This window comes from Carettochelys insculpta, chromosome 3 (assembly GCF_033958435.1).
Source record: "Carettochelys insculpta isolate YL-2023 chromosome 3, ASM3395843v1, whole genome shotgun sequence".
Classification (NCBI taxonomy): domain Eukaryota; kingdom Metazoa; phylum Chordata; order Testudines; family Carettochelyidae; genus Carettochelys; species Carettochelys insculpta.
In genome coordinates this window covers 3682629-3695337 of record NC_134139.1, presented here as the reverse complement: position 1 = coordinate 3695337, position 12709 = coordinate 3682629, and the positions used below count along the sequence as shown (strand labels likewise).

At 52.1% G+C, this 12709-nt stretch overlaps 1 protein-coding gene across 5 annotated transcripts in view; it reads right to left on the bottom strand.

Moving 5' to 3' along the window:
• LOC142010801 (phosphofurin acidic cluster sorting protein 2-like) overlaps positions 1 to 12709 on the bottom strand; it is a 101052-nt gene that overhangs the window by 75048 nt on the left and 13295 nt on the right. Inside the window, exon 2 of one of the 5 annotated variants that reach the window (XM_074989258.1) lies at positions 1292 to 1525. The exons of the other annotated variants lie outside the window; for them this stretch is intronic. The gene's annotated coding sequence lies outside the window, so the exon portion shown is untranslated. The remainder of the gene's footprint in view (positions 1 to 1291; positions 1526 to 12709) is intronic. 5 annotated transcript variants of the gene reach the window in all.

The window sequence follows — 12709 nt, the reverse complement described above, 5'->3', positions numbered from 1 at the left end:
ATTATTCACTCAGGAGTTTCTCTCACATTTCCCCGAGGCTTCCAATTTCCTGCAGACTTTTCTGTTGACAGTGGTAACAATTCTACAAGGTCCACACAAGGGTGAGAGTCACAGGTGCCTTCGCTCCCTTCTGGCTCAGAAATTAAAAATCCCGCACCACACATTTTCTTAAACCTGCCGGCTTGGATGCTGGTGGACGAGACCTCTCCAAAGATCACTGAGCAGCAAGACCCAAACGGGAAACTCTCCCCCAAGGGCCAGCACACGATTGCTTCCAACTGCGTGCTGCGGGGCGAGAAGGGACAGAGGTGATCATCTATCCTGGCCTGCTGCATAACAGGCCAGAGATTTTCATGCAGTGATTCCTGAATTAGGCCCATAGACTCTGGCTTTCAGACAGACCTCCACCCTCAAGCTGAAGACTCCCAGAGAGAGAGAGAATCTATCACATCTCTGGTTTGTTCCAGCAATCAATTGTCACTGTTTAAACGCGCTAACTTAATGTGTTTACTTTCAGCTTACACCCACTGGAGCTTGCAACGCCTTTGTCTGTTACTCAGTTCTCTACTCTCAAAAACCTTCTCCAACGTACACACTCCTTCTAGTGCTTTGTCAGGTGCCACCCTTTCCCCTGAGGACTAGGCCACTGCCCGACTCAGGGACATGGATTTTCTAGGAACACAAAGGCCAGCTTTTACGTTTGCTGTGCAACGCATTACTGTTCTCAAACATGACTACACGCCCCCATGACTGGGCACTGTTCTCTGCTGATGCGCCTGCTCTACAATGCAACGGCCACACCAACCAAGCCAGCAAGTTTTCTTGTTCTGATCGAGCATCCACAGTAGCAACAAATTAGGGCCACGTTAGGCTTGGGCCACGTTAGGCTTCTTTTGAGGAATTCTTCCCAGCAGGGCTCGGTGGGCTGCTCCTCTTCCCCAACTCCCCTTTCGTCTGTTTTAAGCAGCACCTACCAGTTTACTAGGAGCATTGCTGAAGTACAACCCTTCCAAATTCCCTGTGCGAGGGATCAATCTAAACGAGGGGCACGTGATTTATCCCAGGCAAGGAAAGAGGCTCAGAACACAGAGATGCTTGTAGGCGTCAGTGTGGCAGGGAAGCACGCGCGTGCTTTGCAGCTGATGCTACAGCAGCCAGTAGAGGCTTAGAGGGATCAGGAGGAAGTCTCTTTGGCAGACGGAGATGGGGAAAACATACCAGGGCTGAAATCTTAAGATACTGGCCTTACAGACAGGGGCAGTGATCTATCATGTTCTAGTGAGACACTTACCACAGCCCCACGAGACAGTCTCATAAGCAAATGAAGGAAATGTGGTGCAGATGAAATGCCGTGAGGTGAGTGCACAGCTGATTGAAAGACAGTCCTCAAAGAGCAGCTTTACTTCTTCAGCATCAAACTGCGAGGGCACCTCCCGTGGGAGCCATGGGGCAGTCCTGCATCTGGCATCATTCAATAGCTTCACTTCCCACTTGGATAAAGGAGTGGAGAGCGCGCTTGTAAAATCTGCAGAGGACATGAAGTGGGCAAGAGTTGCAAACACTTCAGAAAAGACTAGAAATCAAAGCTAACTTGGCAAGTTGGAGAAGTGCTCTGAAATCTAGAAGATGAGGTTCAATAAAGACAAAGACAAAATACTTTGCGCAGGGACAACCAAATGCATGACTCCAACCTGGGGAACAGCTGGCCGGGCAGAAGTGCTGCTGAACATGATCTGGCAGGCGCAAGGGACCGCCAATGGGATGTGGAGCGACACTGTGATGCAGCTGTAATAACGGCAGGTATCGCTGCTGGGTGTACAAACAGGAGCGCTGCATGTAAGACACAGGAGTAACTCTCCTGCTCTGCTTGGTCCTGGAGACGACTCATGCAGAGTTCTGTGTCCGGAGCTCAGCATCACTTGCTAGGAAACAGTGGCCAAAGGGGAGCGAGGCCAAAGGAGAGCAACCAAAACCATCGACGTTCCAGCAAACCTGACCCGTGAGGGAAGGTCAGACACTCCTGGCACTGAGGAAAGGTGACTGATCATGGACCTGATACCAATCTTCAGTCAGGTTAAGGGCAGGTACAAAGAGGACAGGACAGTGATCAACTGTTCTCCATGTCCACGAAGGTAGGATGAGAAGTAATGGGTCTGATACACAAGGAGGGAGACTTCGGTCAGATGTCAGGAGAAGCTTTGCCGTCAGCGCAGCTAAGCTCTAGGACAGAGCCGGGCTGGACAAACCCTGTCAGGGATGGCCTAGGGTGACTTGGACCTGCATCAGTGCAGGGGCTGGACTTGATGACTTCAAGGTCTCTTCCAGCCCCACTGTTCTATGAGCCCAACACAAGATGTCTTCCTTCCATCAAGCTGGGCATGGGAGCAGCAAGCTGCAGCAGACAAACAGTGTTGTAATTCTGCTGCCTCTACCTGGGGGAGCTCCAGCTCCAGTTAGGTGTTACCCCTCTGCCCCGACCTCCCTCCTGCCCCATGCCACGGCTTCCAGCCAACACTCACCAGCAGCCCCAGCAGCCCGAACAGGCATGGAATAGCCAGTTCTGTCCCTCGCTTGAGCCCAGGAGCCCTTGCTCCAGTTCTCTGACCCTCTGGGTTGGTCTCTCAAGCTCCTGACAACCTTTGTTGTCCTCTTGACGCAGACGACAGGCAGCAAGATGCAAACAGCACCTTTATTTGCAGATGGAATGAGACCGGACCCAGTTTAAGCCACACACTGAGTGATGTGGCACTACCAGGAGCTGTTCTGCTGCCAACCTACACACCTCTCGCAAGGACAACAAATACCGCAAGTGCGATAGCAGGCTTGGCTCTCCTTTTAGGAGCTACCAGCCACCATTCAAAAGTAACTTACGCAACAACAGTGACCAAAATACAACGCTAGCCCGGAGACCGGAGCTGGGCTGGAACTTGACGAGGTCTGACTTCCGGAACGCTCGGTTCCCCAGCTCCACTCCCAGCTCGGACGACACCTTTTCAAAAGGCAAAAGCAGGGCACGTGCAGGACCCTCCATGCAGCCCCCAGCCCGTGGCTCCCCGCCCCAGGCACACAGCTCAGGACACATGGGAGGGTCCACGCCCTTACCACAGCCCAGCTCTGGCCTGGCCAAAGGTGGAGCTACAAGGGGAAGACGGCAGGGCAGAGCCATGTGGCAAGGGAGGTGGGGTCATCTCAGCATTCCCTCACCCCCCGAGAAGAGCCTGATGCGACCCTGAGCCTCTGGGCAGGCACAGAGCATTGCAGCAGGGAATCGGGAATAAACACTGCGCCAGAGACTCAGCACCAGGTTGCAGATCAGGACTGACTGGCTCCATTCAGAATCTCACTCCCAGTGAGGAAGCAGGTGGCTTCTTGGGTCCTTCCTGCTTCCCAGAAACGACTCCCTTCCAGGGACATGCTGAGGGCAGAGCACAACGCAGGGTGAGCTTGTCCCAGGTCACCCACAGCACAAAGTGCTGCCAGCAAGAGAGAGACCCTGCCCCTGCACAGGCTGTCTGGCCATAGCTCCGTTTCATGTCCTGTGACCCTCGGAGGACAGCTGGGCCATTACAGTACAGACGTGACATTTACCGACAGCCTTCCGATTCCAAACTTACCAGCTGCACGTGCCCAGTGCCCACGGTGGGGCTACTCTGGCGCAGGCAACCGGTGCAGAGCCAGCAGCTGGCCTAAGAAACCTGACCGCTGTGCTCCTGGGTCTGCACTGCCTGAGGGCTGCTTTGCAGGTGGAGTGAGGTTCTGGCTTCGACCTGCAAAGCCCTGAGTTGTTTTAGTCCTAGCTGCCTGACCCAGCTACCACACTTCCCCTGCGGTACCACAACAGCCACATCACACCTGCTTGGGCCAACAGCTCCATGTTCTCCCACTTAAACACAGCCTCCCCACAACGAGAGCAGCCACACAACAGGGAGACACACACAGGGGGCTCGCCGCAGACAAGCGCAGTTGGCTGCTGAGAAGTGTATCCAATATGATGAGAGGACAGCAAATGCTTGGCCTGGGTCACCGGATGTGGGGCAGGAGTAGGTGTCTCCAGAAGCTGTCCGCCCTCTGGTGTAACCTGGCCCACTGCCATGGCTCTTGGCTCTTCAGAAACATTGATATGAGCTCAGGAGGTAACTCACCCCTGCGAGAGAGGGCAGATTGGTATCTAGAAAGAGGGCAACTCCATCAGAGGTTGGGACACTGCCCCAAGACACCATCTCTTGTCTTCAGCTGGCCGGCAGAGCCCTCCCCAGGAGAGCCCTGCTAGAGAGCAGCTGGCTCCCGGGGAGAAATGGCCCTCAGAAGCATGCCGGGGCGGTGAGGGAGGGAGCCACATCGACGGAACGGACCTTTGGCCTGGGATGCTGTGGAAACCTCACGTCACTCCCGTCCCAGACAGCTTCTTTCATCGGTCCAACCACTTCACCATCAGGGTCCCCAGCAGCTGTTCTCTGAGACTAAGGGCCCAAGCACTGACCTGCCACTCATCTGACACTTACGTGAAGGTAAGTGCAAGAAACCGCGGGGCATTCAAGCGCGAGAGCAGGAGGCAGCAAAGGGGACATAACCGTTCTCTTCTGCCACACTGTCCATCTATCCTATCCAGCCTGCCAACGCCTCAGGCCCAGCACTGCTTCCCCCAGTGTGTATGGACCACGCCCAGCGCCCCAGGCCCCTGCAGTTCTCCTCCACTCCATATGGCAGCGTGAGGGGGAGGGCAGGCTGCTGTGGCCGAGGCGGTGAGCATGCCCCAGCCGTGCCCCAAACACCTGGTGAGTCGAGCTTTGGAGAAGGACTGCGGGCAGAAAGGGGATCCAGCCACCAGCCAGGATGTCTGATATCAACAGCCGAGGCCCAGTTCTCCTGCACTGTACTGATTCAACAACAACAGAGCCCTGGGGCACAGGGAGAGGGAAGGTGCAGGTCCCCTGGCTGCCCCGCCACACACACCCGTAAGCACACCAGTGAGCAACTGGGTTACTGTACATTGAATTGCAACACGGGGCAGGGCAGCTCCCCTGCCACGCGTTTGGGGGCACAGTCTGCATGAGCCCCAGGCGCAGCACGCCGGTGACGGCCTGCTTCCTACCAACGCGCACCCCCACGTGAGCCCAGGGCGGTGCGCTGGGTACGGAGGGCCAGGCATTCTCACAGGGACTGCGTGCCCCTGGCGGCGCCACAGAGCAGCCTGCATTCCAGGATGCTCCTTGCTGTGCTGTGTAAGAGGCAGGACGGAGACGGCTGCCTTGGCACTCCCAGGGGAGTGCACCACTAAGCGGGGCCCCAAATCCAGGGGCAGGCAAATCAGCGCTGCCATCTGGCAGCTGGCCACAGCCAACGCGCCCCCTCCACAGCCGACCACCTTGGTGCGGGGAGGTTGATCACAAGGGCCACTGCAGTGCAGGTGTGTTATGCCACGAACGTGGTACTGCAGCACCAGGGTGCAGAGCTGAGAAACATCCAGAAGGTTACTGAGAGCTGTGCACGCAGCAGGTTCCCAAGCTCTATTTGGGCAACCGAGGGAAGGCAGGGGCCTGTTCTTTGCCCCACAGCCCGTCGGGGCTCAGCCTTCCTAACCAGGAAGGGGCATTTCTCCAGGGTGTTTCAAAGCTTGTCCCCACCGTGGCAGGTTTATGGACACAAAGACAAGGTGCTCTGAAGGGAGCCACATGATGCTAGGAGCTTTCAAAACTCACCTCTGCTTAAATTCACACAGAAGGGAGCACTGCCCCCCAGGAAGGCTCTGCACATCAATGGGAGAGACGTTTGTCTGGTTAGCCTGGGAGACCTGGCTTACCCTGGGCTTCTCCAGCTAAGGAATCTGTTCACAGGCCACTTGGACAGAACTAGTCAACCATCACCTTGACAACTGCACATCAGCCAGGAATGCGTTTGGCCAGTTGCAGAGGAGATGGAGCGGACGGTGGAAAAGGCTGGAAGCAGCAGAACAAACACAGATTTCTACCACCACACAGACAGTGAAACCACCAGCTGCTTCTCCTGCAACCACGCTCTGGGTAACCTTCTGCATTTGGCACAGAGGAGTACTCTGGGGACCCTCTGCGGTCCATTTGCCCTGCCGGCGTATTGCACACTCAGGCAGGCCAGGCTCATCCCACTGTAACACACTGGTTCTGAGCAGACTGACAGCGCATTGCTCCAAATCGCATGGGCTAGTTTGGTCGAGTAGGCTGCACAACAACTGGCTGGTGGGGGCTGGGGGGCGGGTTCTCTGCTCTCTGGTCAAGAAGCTGGGGAACAGCATGGGATTTCCCAGACTATCTCGGGGCAATAGGGACTCAAATCCCAAGGACTTTCCAATGCCTGGGAAAATCGCCCCCCACACTGTCTCTAAGCAGTGCCATTTGGGATGAGATGGTTTTCTAGTCATTTTTGGCCCTCACATACTTTGCTGGAGGGAAGCAGTCACTGCTGTGGTACAGATGGCAGGAGAAACAATATGCTGGTTTCTGTACATTGACCAGGAGGAGGAGAACTGGTTCTGCACTAAGCCATTGGCGTGGAACTCCTGCAGACGTGCGGGGTTTGCCTTTGCTACTGGCAGAGCAGGGATCTTACTGGGGCGCTACCGTGGGGAGTTTGCAGCAATCTGCAACTCCCCTAGCCTACAAGGCTTATATTCTTCCATCATGTACATTTAAGTCCTACTGGTGTTCCTCACAATGGAGGAGGTCTCCTTAGCTTTTCCCAAGATTGTTTTCAGATCTAACGTAAAATTCGCAGGAGTAATTGCGATATCAGGTATTACGAAGAGGCCATATACACTCTTCGTCGCTCCAGTGGTAATCATCTGTGATGGAGTGGGGGGGTTGCATGGGAGACTCAGCCTGGATGTATGTGTGACAGGCAGAGCAGCTCCCAGTGGCTAAGGATGACCGCTGGGGCTGTAAACTAAGCTGACAGGTAACACCTCTGACCTGAACAAAGAGCAGGGAGGAGCTGAGCGGGGTTTGAATCGGAGGCGGCAGTTAGGAACTGGAGGGGAGCGAGCTGGAAGGCAGCCAGCCTGGCTGGGGGGAAGCTACACCCCAGGGGGGCACCCCTCGACCTTCTCTCCCCAAGATGGGTTGGAATAACCATCTCTGATTGCTGCACTGACTCTTCTGTAAGACTCTGTGCCTCTGTCGCCTAATAAACTTCCTGTTCTACCTGCTGAGAGTCAATCCTGCCTGCGGCCGGGGTGCAGTGCTTGGGGACCCCGAACCCCAGCACACCATCTTCTATAAAAGCCCTCATTTAACAGCCCTGTAACCGTGGCTTGGAAAATCCATTGGGCGTTAAGATATCAGATTTGCTTTCCAAAAAAACAGATTAACCTGTTTTCTTCAGGCCTTTCTGAAATAAGTGATATAATAGCTCATCAACGTACAGGGCAATTTTTTATACCTACCTATCCGCTGTTGGTCTGCTCCCAGCTCAAACACAGGTCCTGCCATCTATGTCCTCCTCGAAAATTCACAGGCACGGCCTGTTTTTGGGAGCACGGGCTGTCACTAAGCAAAGTCTTATTTTTTGTATCATTTGGGACCACACCGTGCTTCTATCAATGTCCATGGGAGGTTTTTGGCACTGTCGACAATGGCACAAGGGCTGGTCGCTATGTGAACGTGCTGTGGCCTTTTGACTTGCTGAAGCTTGGAGAACGTAAAGGTCCTTTGAGAGCAGGGAATTAGCAGATGTGCCTTGAGCTCAGTCAGTAGAGTCCTGTATTCCTGGAACTGTCGAACCTGGGCAGAGGCGCTGGAACTGGGTGTACAAGGGAGCTGCAGCACCCCTACCTTAAAATGGTTTCCATTATATACAGGGCTGACAGGTTGGTTTGATGCCTGTCAGTAGCCCTGCTATAAAAGCTGATCCAAGAGCTGGGACCCGGAGCTCCGTCTCCAGTACGGCCATGTTACATGGTTTATTCCGGTAAGTGGGAAGCCTTCCCAGCAACAATATTTTAGCGACAATATGACTATCTAGGGGGTTGATTTCAATCTCCCTTTAACAAGGGAAAGGAAAAAAAAAAATCAGCATGTCCTCAGATTTTTACGGTCATAGCTTACTGACAGCTAGCACAGAGCTTTGAAATTAATCAAACCAGACAAGCGCTTCCATGTTAACGTTATAAAATGGCCCCTTTGACTTTTTTACAAGCAATTTAATATTAACTGGGCAGACAGCCACACACAACTACAAATCCAAACCTTTTTATAACACAGGCTCACGCGCACGAGATAGTTTTCCAGGACAAGAGGTGTCTCGTTTTTTCAAACGGTTTACCTTTCTGTTAGCTAAAACCAGAGGGAAAGTAAATATGGCCCCAGCGGAGGAAGATGTTCCCTCCCCCCAAACTAGCCAGGTTACTTGTGACAACTGAAAGTAGATACTGGGACCTCGTAAAATTCCCACCAAACTTCCCCTGCAGACCTCCGGACTGGGGGGCACACGATCAATTTCAAGACCAGGCAAAGGCACCCAATGGGAAGTGGAAGTCCTGCGCCCTGCTCCACTATCAGACAAAACCTCCCATGATTGAGCCAGTCAGATGCAGATAACTGACATCCCTTCACAAGGGCTCTTGAGGGCCAGCTTTTCTGAAGAGGAGGCAGGTAAGGCCCAGTGAGGCTCAGTGACTCATCTGGTGGGCAGCGACCCAGGAAAGTTCAGCACTAACCAAGAGATGCAACCAAGTGCTAATCCAGGAGCTGGCAGCTTGTCACACCAGAGCACTTTTTAGCACCCTTGGAGCAGAGGCGGCGCGCCTGGCTAACGTGTCAGATAGCCAGTGCCTGCACACTCAGGCGGGCACTGAATGAGAAGCCTGGCAGCTTGGCCAGCACCCTCCATGGCTTTACATTAATATGGCAATCCAGCCATCCCAGGTACAAAACCTTCGTGGTGGGAATCCTGGGCCCCCAACCGTCAGATGGCCATCGCCTGCTGAAAGTCACTGGGCAGTGGGTGTGACAGCCACAGGGAACACTGTGAAATCCCAGCCTTAAAATGACCCTTCTGTTTGCTCTCGCAGGGAAAAGGAGATGTAATCTCCTCACATGAGTACAGCACCGGCAGGGAAGTCTCAGCTGCAGTTACATTAAGGTAACTGCCAGGCACTAGATTTGCTAATTACAAGCTCCAAGCCCATGAAAAGCTTGGAACAGAACCGCTAATGGACACATGCCACACACTCACCCAGGAAAGGCTGGGAGGCTCCAGTGCCCCGGGAATGAGGAGACATGGGGTCTACTGCACCTCTGCCACTGGGCTGCTTTGGTGCCTTGGGCAAGTCACTTCATTTCTCCTGTGCCTCTGTTTCCTGCCTCATCCCTTGGCTTATCTATCTATACCGTAAGATCTTCCAGGCAAGGACTGAGGTACACTACCCAGCCCAGCTGGGGCCCTAATCTCAGCTGTATCACCAAATCCTACTCGGAAAAGTCAGGAATTGAACTGAGACCTATAAATACCATTCAAGTATCTAAAACACAAGGCCACCTCTCTCTTTATTTCCAGGAGATAGACCCCAATAATTGTGCTGTTACAGCCCCTCAAAATATTAGAAACCAAAATCTCAAAAGTACATTAAAAATCCAACAGCCTCCTTCACCCAGTTCAGAGCTGAGCCTGTGTCGTGGGGAAATCCTCAGAACAGTGTGATGTGGGCTAGGCAAGATGTGGGTCTTTAACCGTTTCTTTTCTAGCTCTTAAACACTTGGGTTCCGCAGGCAGCGTGTTTGTTTACCTATGGCTGTTCTCAGAGGCCTTGTCACCGCTCGGAATTAACCCCAATTCAGCCCATAGCAACACCCAGACTGCTGACCAAGTGACTTGCCGTTTTCACCAACAGAGCATAACCCAGGGAAGCTTGACCCATGTAAGTCACAGCTCCCTGTCTCAGTGCTAGTCTGCAGGGATACAGCCACACTGACTGCTGGCCCCTGGGAGCTGAATTGGGATTAATCCCAAGCATGGGCAAAGCCATGGCGGCTCTCACTGGTCTGGTTGTAGCTTTAACGCGCGTACAATGTGTATCTAAGGAAGCCGTAAGACACAAGTGCATCCATGCTACCGGGACTGGAGCAGTACAGTTCATACACAAGTTGTTTTCATGTCAACGTTTCCCCCTCCTCTTCCCCACAAACTGGCAGGAACGCAGCATTTCCCCTACCTCTGTGGCTGTTTTTCGAGGGAACTGTAACAAGAAAGCACACTCAGCACAGCTGCTAGCTGTATGGCTCAGCAAGTGGATTCCACTTTTCCCAGCAGAAAATAGCAGAGAAGGGCGTGAGAAGCAAACTCTCAAGCTTTCCAGAGGCAGAGCTAACAGACTGTGGTGGGGCACCTGTCGCTAAATGACATAGCCATTGTTTCCACAGGCAAAAGCATGATGTGTTAATGAGCTAAAATGACACCACATCGGGGTGTTTACATCTGAACCATTTATGGCCTCAGATAGACTCCAGGAAGAGACACTTTACAACTTGTTAGCAATTATGCTTTTGAAACCCTAATGCAGCCAGGACTAGTCCCAGGATTGGCCAACAAATCAAAGCAGGCAGGGAAAATATTCTGTTTGGCTCCAGCAAATAGGAAAAGACAGTGTTGTGCCAGCTTTGGGAGGGGAGAAAAGCATCTCTAGAGCAGGCACGCTGAAGCTTTGCTTTGGGTCACAGAGTGCCTGGAGCTGCCTCTGGGCAGACAGATAACATGAATCCACACCTCCTACCTCCCAGGTGAGGGCCTTCAATCCCACATGTAGCACAGAGGCTCTATTTAGTTGCAAATCAACACATTGTAATGGTTCCCAACCAATGAGAATCCACCTCTCTTCAGGAAAATAACTAAAGAAGCACGAATGCAAAACCAGACTAAAATGATTTCCATCTAGCTAATTACACTTTGAAAAGAAGACACCAACATGGGTATTTCCTACACCTCTCCAGGAGAGGGAAACTAAAGCTTCTTGGACCAGCTCCCAAAGTAATCCAAAACCACAGAACATCCCCCAGGAATGAGATGGACTTAACAGGCAACAGGAAGAAAGTTTAGTTACATAATTTATTCTAGGCACATACCCGCCGTTCTGGAAAGCTAGGGTTTCAACTAAAGTGGGTACCCGGAATCCGCTTCTCAAGGGTGTGTAGGGTCCCAACAAGCATGTGAGAAAAGGTGGACCATTTGGAACTGGTGCCCTACAAGGTAATGAAGGGTGACAAGATCAAAGCAACGACAATCAGGGTAGGACAGCTCAGAAAAGCAGGTTTTGGTCAATTCAGGAACTCTCAAGTGAAACAGGAGGAAACACTGAAGTTTACGAGTGCAGCAAAAGAAAATCCTAGGAACTCCTTAAAGCACCACAAATTACAGACTCTTTGAAAAAGAATGCAAGGAATAAGATTCGACCAATGTGGCTTCACAAGGGACTGGTTCAAAGATCTGGGATAAAAACAAACCTAGCCTGGAAACGGCAAGCAGAGACATCACCAAACCAGAAGAATCATCCAGCCAAGGTTTGCAGGGGGAGACAGGAGCGGGGGGGGGGGGGAAAGCAGTAAGTTAATAGTGCCAAAAGCTGTCATAAGCCATCTGAAGGGCTTTCAAAACAAAGAAGAAAGCAGATCCATTAATAAGTGAGAGAACGACTGGATTACTTGAAAATCAATGAGCTGCTTTTCAAAAAGCATCATGAAAAAGCACAGAAAAGATCTTTGAAGGTTGGAAAGAAAGATCTGACAAAAACAGCAGTCAGCTGATCTGAATGAGACACACTCCAGAACCCAGAGACTTTGCTGCACCAATCTTTGAACCATCACTGAAAAGAGGAGAATTCCACCGGGGAAGGGAAAAAAAGCAAAGGCAGGACCACATTTTTTTAAAGTGAATTATACTGGAAATTACAGCCTTAAAAATCCTGTCTCTGCCCCGCCAATCCAATGGAACAAGGTATTAAGAGACAAAGCGGTAGGCAGCATGGAGGCAGGTTATAAAGAGCACTAGTCAAACACGACTGGTTTTAGAAAGAAATGAAAAGAAAATGGGCGAGGGGAAGTCAGTAGCTGTAAATTATACACAGGGGTTTGGATGTGGTCTCAAAATCAGATATTCAAAAAATTCAGAGCTAGGAATGCTACCGGGAGACCGAAAACTGATTTCACAATACAAAGCAGCTGTCACAGGCTCTGCAGGAGACGGACGCGGGAAGACCTAGCAGAGAGCATAGCATAAGCTCGCAGTCTTCGGTCTAGTCACATGAATTTGCAACACGTGTCAAAAAAGGCCAATAGAAAATTTGGGTTTCCAGTGCAGAGGGTGAGCACCTCAGGGAGCTGGATATTAACAGGTTGTGTAGCTCCTTGTGATGGCACCTGGAACGCTGCTATCTGTTAAGGGGCCCAAGAGCAGAACTGAGGTATTCAAACAAATGAGACAAGACCATCTCATCAGAGATCCAACACCTTCAATTCACCCACAGTCCTTTCACAGTGGACTGTCTCCCCATAGCACATGCCAGAACACCCCAAAACACATTGGTCCCCTTCCCATTGACCAGACTAACCAAACCCACTTGCCACCCAGCCAGTGTGGGAGGGGAAACCAATTGCGACCAGGTGGTGCACAAATTCAGAGTAGTGCCGGAACCCAGGAAGGGAGGCTGGTAGGACTGAAGCATGGGGCTGGGTGGAAACATCTGTACGTC